Below are 17,747 nucleotides of genomic sequence, written 5' to 3'. Positions count from 1 at the left end.
AGTCTTCTGTTTATATGCTCGTATTAGACGATTCCTCCCACCCTTTTTTAAGGTTTAAAGAGACTGTCACAAACCAAGGAATCTTTATTATTTCTTTGAGCTCATTGGTAGAATCCAGTTTCATTGTTGCGGCATTAAAAAATGTCAGCACTGGAATGATATTTGTCAAATTTGAAAACGTAAAAAATAAATCTCACACTGATCATTAATATTCTGCACAGCAAAAGCTGGATTTCAGCTAAGTAAAATACCACTGAATGGATGTTCTAATGCACAACAGGACAGTTTTGGCATAACAATAAGCTATGGTTTGTTTAGCTAAACTACATTTGTATCTACTTCTGAACCAGCTCATTAGCCTTGAAATGCTGGGGACTGACCACAAAAGATCATAAAGCAGTTTGAAGCTGGTTGGTGAAAATAATCCTGTATTTATTATCATAGGTTAAGGAAGCCCAGGTGGTGCTCTGCAGATGTTGTTGGACTCCAAATCCCATCATCCCTACCAACTGGCCATACTGGCTAGAGTTCATGGGAACTGGAGCCCAACAACTCCTGGAGGGCACCACACTGGCTCCCTTTGTTGTTAGGATCCTGGATTCATTTATTTGGATGTAAAATTCATCCCCATCTTCGGGATGAAAGAAAATTAGCAACATCTGACAGATATGAAGCTCTAAACAAGCTTCACATACTGGGGTCTGGATTTTCCCCATGTGAAAAATACACACTACAGTGGTACCTCGGGCTAAGTACTTAATTCGTTCTGGAGGTACGTTCTTAACCTGAAACTGTTCTTAACCTGAAGCACCACTTTAGCTAATGGGGCCTCCTGCTGCTGCCGGAGCACGATTTCTGTTCTCATCCTGAAGCAAAGTTCTTAACCCAAGGTAATATTTCTGGGTTAGCGGAGTCTGTAACCTGAAGCGTATGTAACCCGAAGCGTATGTAACCCGAGGTCCCACTGTAATTCCAAATTAAAATTGGAACCCTGCTACAGCCTTGCACCTTAAAAGTTTTATTATTAGGTTGTATAAGGGAAATATTTGCCCAGACAAGCCCCTCCTCCTTCTGGATTTGTGTGTGAATCATCACTGCCCTGGGCATAATTCCTGTCTGGATGAAGTAAGGTCCATAGCAGTGAGTCACCCACAGAGACACAGACTGCGGCTTCCCCTTCAGGTGGGCAATGCAGGTCTGCCTGAACAACCCAATCCCACGTGGCACAGGGATGCAGCAGAATTGACCACCCCCACTGTGGCTGATAGGGAAGAGGAAAGGCCACTACAGGGGAATCATGCTATGTTGGTTTAGTTTTCCTCGAGCACCTGATAGGCCAAAGGCCAGCACACAAGAACATCCTTCATCTGTTGCAGGGACTCCAGCACCTTGGCAGAGTCAACCAATTTACTTGAGGGATCACCTTACTCCATACAGGCCAATTTAGTCACTTCAGTCTGCTGATTGTGCCCTTCTACAAGTGCCGTGCAATGTCCATTCGGTACAGGTTGTTCCTTTAATGTAGCAGCACCTGCACTTTGGAACACTGGAACATTAGGTACCATTACCGGCTGAAAAAGTTTTCTGTTTCAACAGACCCATTCAGACGTATGGTTTGGTTATATCTAGCTTTGAATTTGTTTTAGATTTTTTTTTTAAGTTTCCAAATATGTCCTAAATATGTTTTATTTTTATAGATGTGTTTGCCACGATGTGTTTATAGATGTTTATAGATGTTTTATAGATGTGTTTGCTACTGCCTTCTGGCAGGAGATACAGAAACATCAAGTCAAGGACAAATAGACTGAAAAATAGTTTCTATCCAAGAGCTGTGGCCTTCTTAAATGCAGTAACTCGATAGTGTGACCTGGGAGTTTGATGGGTGTGGGTGTGGGTGTGGCTGGAATGTGGTTTGTTTGGTTGTTGTTGTTGTGTTGCTTTTGTTGTTTTTAAGGGATGGCATCCAATTTCGTTGCACTTGTGCAATGTTGCACTTGTGTAATGACAATAAAGAATCTATCTATCTATCTATCTATCTATCTATCTATCTATCTATCTATGTGCCCCTATTGAACGAAGGACAAACTACTGCAGCAGCGGCCTTGCTTCCAAACCTCTGGCCATGTTTGGAATGTAGCCTGTTGTACAAAGTTAGGGGTACATTTCTTGCTCTGCTCACTTTCACTTCTGGCCCTCCTTACTGCTGACCTGCTGCCCCTGGAAGGTGGCTCAAGAGGTAACGAAGCCCTTGGACTGAAATTGATTGATTGATTGATTGATTTCTCTTCTATCACATTTCAGGCCCACCTTTCCACCAAAAAGTTCAAGGCAGCATGGATGCTTTAGTTTAGATTCTTGCAATAGGTAAAAAGGTAAAGGAGTCCTGGATGGTTAAGTCCAGTCAAAGGCGACTATGGGGTTGCGGCGCTGATCTCACTTTCAGGCTGAGGGAGCCGGCGTTTGTCCACAGACAGCTTTCCAGGTCATGAGTCCAGCACGACTAAACCACTTCTGGTGCAATGGGACAGAAGCCAGAGTGCACAGAAAGACCATTTACCTTCCTGCCACAGATGTACCTATTTATCTACTTGCACTGGTATGCTTTCAAACTGCTAGGTTGGCAGGAGCTGGGACAGAGCAACGGGAGCTCACTCCATCATGTGGATTCGAACCGCCAACCTTTCGATCGGCAAGCCCAAGAGGCTCAGTGGTTTAGACCACAGCATCACCCGCATCCCATTGCAGGGAGTTGGACTAGATGACCATTGGTGTCCCTTCCAACTCTACAACTATATTATTCTACGTGGCTCTTCTCCAAGAGCCCAAGGACACTCACTGAGCTTCATGGTGGAGCCGGCACTCTTAACCACTACACCACAACAGCGTAATCTTCCCAGCCTTGCACTTTATAGCAAAAAAAGGCTCTCTCCCCATTCAAAGGCTATACAACCTATTTGCCCTCCTCGCAAACCAAGTGGACCTTCTCAGCGAAATGCAGCCTCTCAGAAGATTGTGGGCCTGCTTACCTGCCCGCCTCGAGTCGGCATTCAAAAGCTTCCAAGTCACATGGCAACAGAAGAGGCTTCTGCACCATGTCTCTGTCTAATCTAACACGTGCTGGCATCCTGCTGAACCCGAGAGGAATCGGAAAGGAAAGCTGGTACGGAGGAGTGGATTAAAAGTCAATTGCTGTCGCGCTGCCGGGTCTCGTCACCACTCTCCCGTACCCAGAGCTATTAAACCTGCAGCGCTCCAGGAGCTGCTGAGTGGTGTCACTTCAGTCTTTCGCCTGAAATCACAGCGTACTTTAAGGATGTCAGTAGCACAGTCACAGCTGGGGAGAGCGGGAGCTCAGCGGTAGAACACCTGCCTTTGCATGCAGAAGGTCCCGGGGTCAATCCCCAAAATCTCCAGGTAGGACAAAGGAAAGATGCTTACCTGAAATGTTGGAGAGCCTCTGCTAGCCAGTGTCAATAATACAGAACCAGATACACCAGTGGTCTTGACTTGGTACAAGGCAGCAGCTACCTATGTTCCTAAGGGAAGGGCCATAGCTCACTGATAAAGCGTCTCCAACTTTGCACGGAGAAGCTCCAGGCCTCAATTCTCAGAATCTCCAACTAGGGTTGAGAATGTCCCCTGTATGGAAAGTTGGAGAGTCTCTGCCAGCCAGTGTAGGAAATACTGAGCTAGCTGGACCAATTGTCTAGCTGCCTATGTATCTACAGGGCCACAAAACTCAATTCATCCACATTATCAAAGCCATACAAAAGTTTGGGGCATGGAAGATTTGTTTTCTTCTCACATGTTGATTTGACATGTCCATCCCTCTTCCTCGGAAACTCTGGGAATCATAGCTGGGGGTGAGGTCCTCCTAACAATTCTCAGCACCCTTAACAAACTACAGATCCCAGGACTCCTTGGGGGAAGCCATGACGGTTGAAGTAGGATCAAAGTGCTTTAAATATATGGTGTCAATATGGTCCAGTTCTCAAAATGAAACGTAGGAAGCTGCCACAGGCTGTGGCTGAGTTGCTCAGATCCTAATAAATAATGGGAAAGAGGAGGGAGGGCCCTGGAAAAGGCAACTGGCCAGAAAGGGTAGTGGCTGAGCAATGAGAGAGATCAAGAAAAGATGGAAGATGAAGTGGTTCAGAGATAGGCAGCGTCAGGAAACAGAGTCCATATTTGCAGAGTCCATATTTAAAGCTCTTATGCCATTGTAACAGTTGTTGCTTCCCCCAAAGAATCCAGGGAACTACAGTTTCATTAAGGGTGCTGAAAGTTGTTAGGAGATCCCCCTCTATTCCCTTCATGGAAATACAATTCTCAAGAGTTCCCTGGGAAGAGGGATTGATTGTTAGCTTGCTCTGGGAATTGTAGCTCTGTGAGGGAAATAGGGGGTATCTTAACAACTCTCAGAACCCTTAATGAAACTACAGTTTCCAGGATTCTGGGGGAGGGGGAGCCGTGACTGTTTGAAGTGGTATCACAGTGCTTTAAATGGATAGTGCGGATGTGGCCTTATATAGACCCAGGGGAATAACCGAAGGATGATGCCTTCCCCGTCTGCAGCAGAACTAATCATTTAGCATGCAGAGCACAAGTGCATGTCAGAAATGCATGCCACATCCAAATGAGTTTTTGATACGTTACCACAAATAGCTAATAAGGAGGGGAGAAGCAGAAGGGAGGGACAGGCCACACCAACCTTTAGCATATTTGCTCTCCTCTCCTGCCAATACTCTTAGTCTCATTTGGGACTAATGGTCTGTCTTCAATTAGGCTCTCAGGCTTCCAAAAAAAATATGAAAGCAGCTTTTTATTGTACCCAGAGTTTATCTAATAAGCACATACTTTGCAAAACAGCAGGGCAATGTTTGGGAGATTTGTTTTGCTTTTTTCAAACCAAGAGAAAACGTGGACTGGGGGGGGGGGGCGGGGAGAGATACCTAAGCCAATGATGGGAGCAGGGTTGGCTGGAAAAGAAAAACAGCAGGAAAGGTAAGGTTTTGCCTTAGGAGCTGATCCAGTGGAAAACCTGTCCTGGACTGTCCCACTTCAGACTGGATGTAGGGGGGATTGCATCACAAATTCTCTGAACACAGGTCAGTAGATATCAGAATAGAAGAGTTCCAGCCTATTATGTCATGGATTCTCTCCCCCATCCAAGGAATCCTGGGAAATGGTATAACTGAAGGAGCATTTCATTAAATATTTTATTTTTAAAATGTTGGCATACAATATTAATTGCATTCATCCATAACTATTTCAGTATTTGTATAGGTGCATTTCAGCCCACGTCATTCAACCTGGATAGTGAGGTCCAAGTTCCAAGGGCCTTCTGGAGATTCCATCATTGTGAGAAGTGAAGTTACAGGGAACCAGGCAGAGGGCCTTCTTGGTAGTGGTACCCACCCTGTGGAATGCCCTCTGATCAGATGTCAAAGAGTTAAACAATTATACAACTTTCTGTATATATCTGAAAGCAGCCCTGCTAAGGTTTGATGTTTTGTTTTGTCTCTTCATGTTAGAAACTGCCCAGAGTGGCTGGGGTTACCAGCAACAAGTTGTTGTTGTTGTTGTTGTTGTTGTTGAAAGGTTCTCTAACATCTAACATCTCTCAGCACCCTTAACAAAATACACTTCCCAGGATCCTTTGCTGGGGCAGGGACAGCATGACTCTTACAAGTGGTAGAAGAGGTATTTAAATGTGTAGTGCCAATGTGGCCTTCGTGAACAAGGGCTCTATCCTATCTGAATAGAGTGATATTACACCACTGGAAGCACAATTCCAGTTGAGCTTTAAAAGCACATCCTCCAAGCGGGGTTACCGTACAACACACTTTTCCAGGAAGTGCAGCAAGTACTCCTTATCAACCAGCCACAGTAAAGAAACAGGATCGCTGCCATATATATATATATATATATATATATATATATACACACACACACACACACACACACACACGAGAAATAACCTCTCCTGACAGCGTGACAGCTGACATTCTAAACTGAAAAAGCTATTTGCCAAGAATTATCAAGCCAGGCTTCTCCCTCTCTGATAGATGGCAGAAGAAAGAACAACAAAGGCCACACACATATCATAAATCACAACTATTATTGAATGCCTAGCCACATAATAGCAACAGTCAAACTGAATAAAGACGCTTTTCAGGGCTCATCTGTACAGGGGAAAGGGGGAGGAGGGGGGAAAAGGTAAGACTAAGAAAATCTGGAAAAAATCCCAAGATGTGATTCTAGCATTTAAAAAACAAACAATCAAACGGCAAACCCATACCCTTTAAAGAAAAGGTATTTAATATTGTGCCTGACTTTTATTTATTTAGGAAAGTATTCTCCAACCTGGTGTCCTCTAGATGTTTCTGAACTCTAGCTGTCATCCGAAACAACTGGAATGTACCAGGTTGTCAAAGGCCAATTTAGAGCATTAAAATGCTCAAGGATGCATACAAATACAACATGGTGTTTATTTATTTGCTGAAAATATTTGTTGAAAGATTCCCTTGATAAAAAAAAAAAAATTAAAGCTCTCAGATTGCTTAATAATATTCAGTAAAGTGGTCGGCATCTTGTATGTTTGCTAAGAGGGTGGGAAAAACACATCTCAGACAGGTTTTATTTTGTTTTTTAGTCAAGTTGCAAGCCCTCAGTGTTCCATAGTTAATGTTTTGGTGCTCAGTATGTCGCTGCTCAAATGGGGTATTCAACAAACTTAAGAAACCATGCCAAATATTGCCCTAAAAAAGCTAAAATAAAATTAAGAGCCATACTGCTCATTAAGAGAAGATGAAAACATATTAAGAGATATAAGGAGGAGGAACCTCCCAAGGCAACATTTCGTTTAAGAGAATATGTATATAAAGAGTTACTGCGGCAGCTGTGTACACAAGGTAACATTTGGTCTTTTGTCTGCTTTGGCAGTTGTTAAAAACTACATACCAGTTTTCTCCACTCCAACTGCAACAGAGAGCACAGTGCTGCAGAGCAGCTAAAAGGCTGAGCTGCATTGACCCTTGCGCCTGGTTCAAATTACACTTCTACCCTGAACTCAGCAGATGGACTTAGAGGAGTCATCATTCTCTCAATGCCAGGGCCGGGGCGAATGTGTGGTTGTGCAGAAATCATTGCTGTGTTTCAGCCCTTTTATGCTGCCTGGGTTGATGGGAGTTGGGAGTCCATCAACATCTGTAGTGCCAGAGGTTCTCCACCTTTGGGCCAAGGCAATGGGTTAAGACAAACATCACACCAACCCATGTCTTGTACTAGCCATAGCTTAGAACCTAGATGATGGAAGGCAGCATCCCTTGCAAATTCTGCCTTGCATGATTTAGGGGAAAGTGTTCTCGCTCACCTAGGCTTTCTGTTATCCTGCACCCACCTAGCCAAGTAAGGCAACTGGCTGGTGATAAATTCTTTGTTGACAAATGCATGCACTTACAGCAGCTCCTAAGGTGCTCTGGAGGGACACAGGCCTTTAGCGCCCACTTAGCTGACCTTAACTTTTCCATGTTCATGCCCTATGGAGCGGTGGAAGCAGCAGTGGGACCATGCCCCGCTCCTAGGCTTATGTACCCTCATATTCCAGAGTGTGCTCACATTACCTGAGACTTCTCTTGCATGAAGTTGTTGCTGATCTTTCCTCTTCAATCCCCTCCTGGCTCCAGGAGACAGTGGGGATGGCGTGGATTTGACTGGCTTTCTCCTTGCCTGAACAGCGTCTTCCTCCACTTCCAACATGTCCTGAGCCCCCACCTCCATCCTAACGCTCCAACCCTTCCTCTCCCCTCTCCCCCCCGGCTCCTGCCACATGGGTGGCACCAAACCCCTTAAATCGCTGGGTCAGTCTCTGGCCCCCTTACCTCTGCCACACACTTGTCAGAGCCCTGGCACCCACATAATTTAAATAACAGACTTGCATGGACTCAGTATTTGCACTGGGACTGGTCAGGTCAATTCAGGACACTATAAGAACATAAGAGCCTGTCTGGATCAGGCCAATGGCCCATCTGGTCCAGCATCCTGTTGTCATAGTAGCCAACTGGATGCCTCAAATGGGAAGTTTACATGCAGGACCCAAGTGCAACAGCACTCACGTCTCCTACCGTTTCCAGCAACGGATATTCAGAAGCATTACTGCCTTGCAGCTATGTAGGCAAAGCATAGCCATCATGACTAGTTGCCACTGATAGCCTCCATGGATTTGTCTAATCCTATATCCGAATTGCAGATACTTATGAAAGCATGAAGCCCAACCTTCAGCATGAACGCCCCCCTATGGCTGCCGATAAACATACTAAATGGTATTTTGCATTTCCATAGCGCCTTTCATCTGAGCAGTTCAAAAGAATCTTGGCACTTTGATTTTCAGAGAATAAAGAGCCAACATGCATTTGTTTTCATTCTTCCCCAGTTAACGGGAGAGAGCTTCTAATAAGAACTCTCCCAGAAGATAAACCCAAGGACAGCAGCAGCAAGAGGGGATAATGGAACAGAGGAAAGAAAGAATAATTATCAGCCACTTCCCCCAAAATGTTTTTTGCACATTTTTTCTGCATAGGCACGGGTAGGCCTGAGATTTAAGAACTGCCACAGCCTCTCTCAGTTCTGTTGGCTCGGCTGCTCTGGTAAGATCCCTGCTGGATCACAAAAAAGTCCTATCTAGTCCAGCAGCCAGCTTCCCAAATGTTCACCCACTCAGGTGCTTCAAGACTAAGAGGCAGGACTATAGCTCAAGTAAGTGTATCTGCTTTGCTTGCAGAACGTACCCAGTTCAGTCCTCAGTGGTATCTCCAGTCCCCTGCTCTGAAACCTTAAGAGGGCAGCTGCCAGTCAGTATAGACAGTATTAAGCTAGATGGACCAATGGTCTGATTCACTATAAGGCAACTTCCTGTTTTCCTAAGGATATAGCAGAAGAAGAAGAAGAGAAGAGTTTGGATTTGATATCCCGCTTTATCACTATCCTAAGGAGTCTCAAAGCGGCTAACATTCTCCTTTCCCTTCCTCCCCCACAACAAACACTCTGTGAGGTGAGTGGGGCTGAGAGACTTCAGAGAAGTGTGACTAGCCCAAGGTCACCAAGGAGCTGCATGTGGAGGAGCGGGGAAGCAAACCCAGTTCACCAGATTACGAGTCCACCGCTCTTAACCACTACACCACACTGGCAATGCCCCCTGCCTCAGCTACTGTAAACCACTAAGATGTAGTAGGTAAGAGTATTGGACTAGGCCCTGGGAGACCAGGGTTTACATCCCTATTCTGGGATGAAGCTTCCTGGGTGACCTTGGGCCAGGCACTCTCCCTCTCAGCCTAACATACCTCACAGCGTTGATGTGGAGATGAAATGAGGAGAATCACTTCAGCCTTGAGCTCCTTGGGAAGAAAAATGTGGGGTACAAATGAAAATAAAACTGAATTTCAGAGAGAGAGAGAGAGAGAGAGAGAGAGAGAGAGAGAGACACTCCATTTAGCTACCATAGCTGCTACCCACCGACAGATCTCTCTCCTCCTCCTCGATGAATTTGCCCCATTTTAATGCAATCTAAGCCCACCTCTGACAACCTGGTGTCCTCCAAATGTCTGGGACTACAACTCCCGCCAGTCCCTGCCAGCACCGTGGCCACACCCTCACTGTTCATGTAAAGGATTTTAAATGTGTTTTGTGGGTTTGACCCTGCATAATTTAACAGCAAATTCCAGTCAATTAAACCACACACTTTTAGGCCTAGATTAAAGGTGTGAGGTCTGAAAGCCAACAGGCGGGAATGACCTAAATCCCATGTATCGTATATTGCAAGAAGAAGAATCATGAAGTCAAACAAAATGCAAAATCACCAAACTTCTTTCTTGTTTTCCTGGCTTTGGCTGAATGTCAATCCTCCAAATGACTCAAGGTGGACTCATTCTGCTTCCCCCTTATCCTCCCAACAGTAAGTAAAGCTAAGAGAGTGTGACTGGCTTAAGTTCACCCAAGGAATTTCTGGCTGAGCTGGAGAGCTTAGGGCCTCGGGCTACAGCCATTTTAGAATAATGGTTAATCCAGCCCTGTTCACTGTGTCAATAAACAGCTTCTCTCGTCTGCCCCGAATCTTCATCCGGATGAGCTCTGGCATCATTAGACAGATGGAAGGTGGGGAGAGCTTCTCTCTCTACACCACACATAGCTTTAATAAACCTCTCTCCTGCTCCCCATTCACACTGCAATCCTCTGCTCAGAAGTAATCCCGCTGAGTTCAATTAGGTTTACTCCCAAGAAAATGGGAATAGCTTCAAGGCGATCCAATTTCTTTCCGGAACTACTTCTAGCTTTTTATTTTTTATATATATTTATTCACTAAAGACTTTAAAACTGCCTTTCATCATCATCTTCACCATCACCATCATTAACCTGCTCTTCACTCTAAGGTCCTAGGGTGGGATGATGTTGTTGATGGTGATGATAATACCCTTTTGAAACTTCAAATGAACAAATACAGCCACAAAATATAGGGTTTACATATCAAGACAGTGGCAGAAATGCTTAACAATATACTTTTCAAAATGGAACAACCAGAAGTCTACTAAGTACTCCCAGTGTGGACGCAGCATGGAATATTAAAAGATTTGGGTTATTAGAATACTGGCAGTATCATGGAAGCTTTCATTTTTCTGATGTCATAAAGTGGCTTTCTGGCCCTGGCTTAGGGCTCGCAAAGCTTTTCAGACTTTAGAAACTGAATTTCATGGTCCATGAGCAACATATGCAAACTCCAGCCTCCTCTTCCGATGTCAATACTTCTCACGTTTTAAAATGACACCTTGTTGGTGAACTTTTGAGCAAAACAGACACTCCATGGTTATGTATGTGATTTTTCCCCCTCTTAATGTTACAGTGAATGCCCAAAATCTGATGAATGTTGACGTTCCCATGTGAACGCTGACAATCCCAGATGGATTCTGAAATTAGATATATCTATTTCCTCACTTTTCAGACATATACCAGCGAATGTTTTGACTGTGACATTTAGGTGACAACGTCTGATTTTTCAGACATTCACATGTGAGCGTCAATAGTCAATGGATTTTGGACATTTTCTGTCTCATATATGTGCAAACATATAATCACACACATAATAGATAAAAATGGATGGATAGATAGAGAAATTTCCATTAGGTCTGTGAGAGATCCTTTTTTGGTCATATAAGAAGCATAATTTTAAAGGAAGACCAAGAAATTGTTATCTCTCTTCTAGCAGCCTCAAGGATATGTATTAGCTATAACTGTAAAAAGAAGGAAGTACTGTACCAATAACTTCTCAATGGTTGCTGAAAATCTGGGCCACACTAAGGATAATAAAACTTACAAACTCTGCCCAAGCAAGGTTGGTGAGGAGACCGAGTCTCCCTGTTATGTTTTGGGATTTGAAAGTGGATCCTATACATTAACATGAGTTCAGTATGGTATTAGCATATTATGGCAGACATTATTTAATTGGGGGCTGGTAATTAAGTTCATTGACAGACAGAGAAGAGTGAGCACTTGGTTTTATCCCAAGAATTAGCTAAGACAGGAGAGATGCCCTCACCTCTCCACCTCCGAGAAGAAAAGAAAGGCTACCCTGGCTTCAAGCCTTCACCCCATGATTTGCACCCTCTGCATCAGAATGGAAGCAACCCTGGAAGCAGGATATGACAGCAAGAGCACTCTCCTATTTATGATATCCGCCAACCGGCATTGAGAGCTGTGTGGCGACTCTCCACTTACGCAGGGGTTATGTTCTGGCTTGCCACTCGTCACTTCCGGGTTCCCAGCACTGCGCCTGTGCGCTGTCATGTGCAAGTAGATTGAGCAGAAATGGGGAGTTGTTTGTACTGGAAGAAATGTAGCCTTCATAACAAGGAGCCAACACGTTAATCTGCTTCTCAAAAAAAGTTGAGTGCCCAGATCTCTCTCAATGTAGCAGGTACAGTCATTTTTTTAAAAAAGAGGAAAAACTAAAAAAAAGCAAAGAGGGAGTGAGCACATGGGGCAACACCCTGGACCACAGCAGCAACATTTAAGTCAACCAACTCTCTTCTGTCTAAAACAGCTTGGGGGGGGGGGGGAGAGGTAAAGGTCGAAGCAAGTCTCCCGCCAACTCTCACTGTCAAAAATTCAGGGACTCCCAACTATCCTGCATTGGAAGGTTGGACTAGATGATATTTACGTCTCTTCCAACTCTATGGTTCTATATTCCTCCAGCTCCCAACCAAGCAATTCTCCCCCCACCCCAGCTATTGCATTTCCACCAGTCACAGCTCTCCCCCCCCCCCTTAACACCAGAACTGGGTAAAAAAAGACAACTCAAATTCTCGAATCGTGCCAAGTGGCACCTATAGCATCCATCGCCCTCGAGTGCCATTATTCACAGAGCCTCAAAACAGGCAGCTTCCTGGGACACTGAATTCCCACGGCGGTGCCAGGCACATCCCCAGATATTATCAGCCAGGCTCTGCGGTAAACAGAAAACAGGAGATGCACTTCCCAGGGGCTGCTCCATTTCAGCGCTGGGTGAAACCGTTCCTCCCCACTAAAAAGTTTCCTGCTGCTCTCATGCGGTTCAGGCTGGCTGTTACGGAAAGTGCAACACCATGCCCATTGCAAAACAATAAAACAAATTTAAAGAAACACTGTAAAATCCCCCACTAAGGAAGCTTTGGAACCCAAAACGCCACCACAGAAATCTTGTCGTCCACCCCATCTGTTCTTGCTGTTACTCTAGCCGGAAAGCCAGTCTCTTCTACCCTGACAGGTTGCACCAGAAATAGCTATGCCATCACACAGCCAGCATTGAAAGGGGGGGAGTTGTTCCTACATGGGAACAGGCCGTAGTAACGACAACAAAAACAAATAATAATGCCTTCCCTCTTTTGCTACCCTCTTGTTTCTCCTTGCATAGGGATAATAAAACACAAGATAATGCAAGATCTAAGCAGAATCATTTTTAATCCTCCACCTCCTTTGCAAGGTCTTCAACATGGCATTATTTAATTTTCCACTTTTTTCTACTGTTTGTTTATGCCAATGCAGGGTGGCAGAAGCAGAAAGAAAAGCCAGATTAATGAAAATCTAAGCACGTCTGTGTTCACTAAGCAAGCAGTCATAGACTTCAGTGACTATTTTATTATTTCTAAGGGAAAACACGGGAAGGGGGTGAGGCACAGCTTAAAAAAAAAAAAAAGCTGTGTCACTCTTTCTGTATAGATATAGAAGGACCCATGACTAGAATGTAGTTTATTTGCAAGTCTCATTTTCCATCCCACCGTTTGAATACATTTCCAGGCTCAGAAAACAAGCCAGGAGTTTAGCTCAGCCAGAGCTAACTCAAGCTGACAGCTATAGCACTGATGCCTGCCAGACTTGATTGACTGGTTGGATATATTTAGACCTGAGGGAGGGAACGAAGAAAAATGGAGGGTGGGTGGGTGGGGGAATGAGCAAGATAAGGAGGAGGACACTGTTGTACGTTTGAACTAAAAATATAAAAACACAAAGGCTATTGTTAGCAATGGTAAATAATAAAAAAGTTAAGTGGCATCACCTCCAGCAGGGTCTTCATCCCCACCCATCTCACACTCCATATGAACATAATCTCAGACAGATATCCATTTTCAGTTTTAGGTTGGAGAGAGAGGAAGGAAGGACACCTTTCTATTCACCGATGGTCCCTGGCTCCATCCCCAGCAAGGTTATGAAGATCTCGGGAAGTATCCCTGCCGAAGACTCTGGAGACAGGTGCTAGCCAAGAGGAGACCAACCTGAGCCTAAGGACCAATGATCAGGTCCAGCAGGAGTAGTGTTGCACTTAGGTAATTTTAGACTTAATGGACTTAATGGAAGCCCCCGCATTGGACGGCATGAAACACAATGCTTCACCAAGATCAAAATGTGGTATGTCAGTCCTATGAGGGCCTTCCTGCTCATTCTGCTGGGCCCTGAACGCCTACCCAATTGCTCCAATGGTGCAGTTGGATAATATAGGGCACCATGATACACATATGCTAATATGATTTAGCTCTGCGGAAGGTCACATGCTCTACAGGCAGAAGGCTCAATCCCTGGCATCTCCAGTGAAAATTATCTCAGCCAGCATGGTGGAGCATGAACCCTGTTAGAGACCTGCTGTTGGACAACAATGGATCACAAGCTATATGGCCCATCTAGCCCAGGGCCCTGTTTCTCACAGCAGCCAACCAGATGCCTCTGGGATGCCCAGAAACTGGGAATGAAGCCAACAGCCTCCCGCTCTCCACTTCCTGTAACTGCAGATATTTGCAATTGCATACTGCCTTTAGGAGAATGGTTCCTGTAGCCCTGCAAGTGATGCTTGGCCGCAGCTCCCATCATCCCTGACCATAGGGCCAGGATGGCTGCAGCTGATGGGAGCTGGAGTGCAGCAACATCTGGAGGGCCAGAGGTTCCCACGCCCTCGTTTCTAGAAGCCCTACCCCACGGACCAACTTTGACAGGTCTTGGGAACAACTGAGCGCCTCAAAGCTCTATGACGGGCGCCATTTTCACCAGAAGCCAAAACAGTTTCCTGCAATAGTTTTGAAATTTCTGTTTTGTTAGCCACCATAATAAATAGGTGGTTTTAGAGATTAACGGCATCCTGCCAGAACAAACTTGTCTGAAGTGCTGCTCAATGCTTTCATCCCCGCAGTCGCCTCTATAGATCATTCATAAAGTTTGTTACACATCATGGAGAAAGTGGGGGTGAGCAATGCTGTAATAGCTGGTGACAGGGTGGGAGGAGCCGGTATTGGATGAATGAAGTGTGATGATTGCTTCTCCAGCACGATAATTCAGGAACATGGTTAACGGGCGCAATTCCTTGTTCTCTCCACTCCTCTCTTTTTACTTGACCTCCCATGTAGCTTAATTTCTTCCTCCTTTACTCCCGTCCACTCTGTCCACTGCCCTTGTGGCCTGATTATGATGTCTGGGACTTTTTGCTTGCCTCTGTTCCCAGGACTTCCTCACTCTCCCACACAGAGCATCTAATTCCCCCGCTCTGCATAATCTCCCTCTCTCCCCCCGCTCCCTCTTCTTCTGGCCTTATGGACACTTGTAAAAGTATAAATATATGCATTACTCATTTTTACTGAACTGAGCTGTGTCTGTCAGTTGTTGTTTTTTAAGTATTTCTTGAGTGTCATAAACAGAGCTAGACATTACAAGCATTCCAGATGTGTGGAGTGGATGGGGAGCTATGGGACAGGAGGAGTAAGATAAGGAGGCAGTGATGGCCACCGACCTGGATGGCTTTAAAAGATAAAAATTCATGGAAGATAGGGTTATCCATGACTACTCGCCATGGAGGCCATGCTCTGTGTCTCCTTGGTTGGAGGCAGTATAGTGGTACCTCGGGTTACAGACACTTCAGGTTACAGATGCTTCAGGTTACAGACTCCACTAACCCAGAAATAGTACCTCAGGTTAAGAACTTTGCTTCAGGATGAGAACAGAAATTGTGCTGCGGCAGCAGCGGGAGGCCCCACTGGCTAAAGTGGTACCTCAGGTTAAGAACAGTTTCAGGTTAAGAACGGACCTCCAGAACGAATTAAGTTCTTAACCTGAGGTACCACTGTAATGCTTCTGAAGGCCAGATGCTGGAAACCACATAGGGGAGAACGCTCCTGTGCTTGGATCCTGCTAACGGGTTCCCAGCAAGTGCGTGATGGGTAGCCAATGCTGAACTAGATAACCTGTTGGATCAAGCCAATAGCCTATCTGCTTTTGCCCTTAAGGAAGAGATGTGGTTTTAAGTGTCTTGTACACACCATACATTTAAAGAACACCCTGGAACTGTGGTTTGTTAAGGGTGCTGGGACTTGTAGCTGTGTGAGGGGCAGACTACAGTTCCCAGAATTCTTTGGGTCGGGGGGAGGCAATGTGCTTTGAATGTATGGCAGGTATGCGGGGGGGGGGGGGAGCTTGCAGACTGTTCCTATAGTATTTGAATGGTAGATCTAGATTGCCCATTGGTGAGAGGAGAATCCCAAACGAACACATAAAACAATACCTGAGATTCACTGGGGCGTTTTTCTTTTTAAGTGTTCTGATCACTTTTCAAGTACCATATTTTTCGCTCTATAAGACGCACCAGACCACAAGACGCACCTAGTTTTTGGAGGAGGAAAACAAGAAAAAAAATATTCTGAATCCCAGAAGCCAGAACAGCAAGAGGGATCGCTGCGCAGCGAAAGCAGCAATCCCTCTTGCTGTTCTGGCTTCTGGGATACCGGCGCAGCCTGCATTCGCTCCATAAGACGCACGCACATTTCCCCTTACTTTTTAGGAGGGAAAAGGTAAGTCTTATAGAGCAAAAAATGTGGTAGGTTGCATGGAAGATGCTGGCTCTGTAGGGCCAAACACATCCATATGCAGAATTGGGTGCACAGATGTCAAAACAGCAATGGACCCTTAAGCACTCCAATGCCAGAAGTATTATTCTTATTTTCATTGTTATTATCATTTACGCAAATGCCGCTACAGCTTAAACCCACTAATAATAACAACATATTTATATCCTGTCTTTGATGCTGAAGAAAGCTAAGGCAGCTAACAGAAACTGAAACAAAGCACGGTATCCGACAAAACAATGCACCTTCTTTAAAGCCAACACATCAACGTAACCCAAATAAGCCAAGCAGTGAAGAAAGTGTAGCAGTAATACCAGACAGTCAGCTTGCCAAATTCTCCAAAGGCCTTCCTAAAAAAAAAAGGCTTTCACCATACAGTGAAAACTGAGCAATTAAGAAGCCCAGTGGGCCTCCCTAGGGAGAGAATCAGAGACCACAGATGCCCTCCGCTTCTCATATCTGTCTGCCAAAATTCAGACGTCAGGAGGACATGGAGCAGAACCTTGGATGCGCAGCTAAGCTTGAGAAAGGCTAGACACTGGAGGTCCTCATGGGTTCCCTCTCCACGGAAATAGCCAAGTATGTTGCTATGCCCTGGCCTGATGCACGTCCCCCAGCCCCCTGCTCATGCAGAGCTGCAAATGTGGATCAGGGCACCAGGTTTTGATCCAAAACTGTTTCCCCCAAGACAGATGCCGACTTAAAGGATAAAGATTTCGAAGAAAACAACACACAAGCCTTAACACATACAGCGGCAGATTAGAGCCCAAGAACCTTAATTTATCAATTAGACACCATCTGCAGATTGTGCTCCTTGAAATAATTGTCGAATCTGACAATGCACTTCTGCTTCTAGAAAGTTTCAGCCAGCTTTGCTTCCATTTAATTAAATTTCTGCACTTAACTTTGATTGCGCTGAAAGCACCGCTGCTTTGCCCAGATTGAGTTCCTTCGCCACCTGCTGTGTTTGATCTAGCCATGTTTCCACAGTTATGGCAAAAATTATGCCTGATTTTTTTCTCTCTCTCCCCGCCCTCCCCAAGAAAACTGGCTTGCCTTCACCCTTACCCCACACCTCTTCATAAAAATGCAATGGTGGAACAGCAATGTAAAAATGCAGGGCTGTAGCTAAATGGCGGGGCACATGCTATGCATGCAGAAGGCCCCAGGTTGAACCCTTGGCAACCTGTAATACCCCAAGCCAGGTGCAGCCCACCAGATCCTGGATAACCCATTCACACCACCCTAGTTTTGCAGTCTCAAGCAAGCAGGAAAAAACAAAACTATTCAGTGGGGAAGGGGGAATGACTACACATGGCTTAAGCCAGGGGTCTGCAACCT

At 45.1% G+C, this 17,747-nt stretch overlaps 1 protein-coding gene and 2 long non-coding RNA genes across 47 annotated transcripts in view; 2 read left to right on the top strand and 1 right to left on the bottom strand.

Moving 5' to 3' along the window:
* The window catches only part of LOC310832750, a 404,622-nt gene that overhangs the window by 98,057 nt on the left and 288,818 nt on the right, over positions 1-17,747 (top strand). The window contains exon 2 of the long non-coding RNA XR_014558405.1: positions 15,396-15,562. This is a non-coding gene — a long non-coding RNA (uncharacterized lncRNA). The remainder of the gene's footprint in view (positions 1-15,395; positions 15,563-17,747) is intronic.
* Positions 1-17,747, bottom strand: part of MSI2 (musashi RNA binding protein 2) — a 450,658-nt gene that overhangs the window by 288,857 nt on the left and 144,054 nt on the right. The window lies entirely within an intron of this gene.
* Positions 10,449-15,073, top strand: LOC310832763. Its single transcript, XR_014558417.1, has 3 exons — positions 10,449-10,862; positions 13,072-13,153; positions 13,657-15,073. It is a non-coding gene; the product is annotated as an uncharacterized lncRNA (long non-coding RNA).

This window comes from Podarcis gaigeae (genome assembly GCF_964106915.1).
Source record: "Podarcis gaigeae genome assembly, chromosome: 15".
Taxonomy (NCBI): Eukaryota; Metazoa; Chordata; class Lepidosauria; order Squamata; family Lacertidae; genus Podarcis; species Podarcis gaigeae.
Note: the sequence above shows the minus strand (reverse complement) of the source record. Positions and strands in the feature narration are given on the sequence as shown.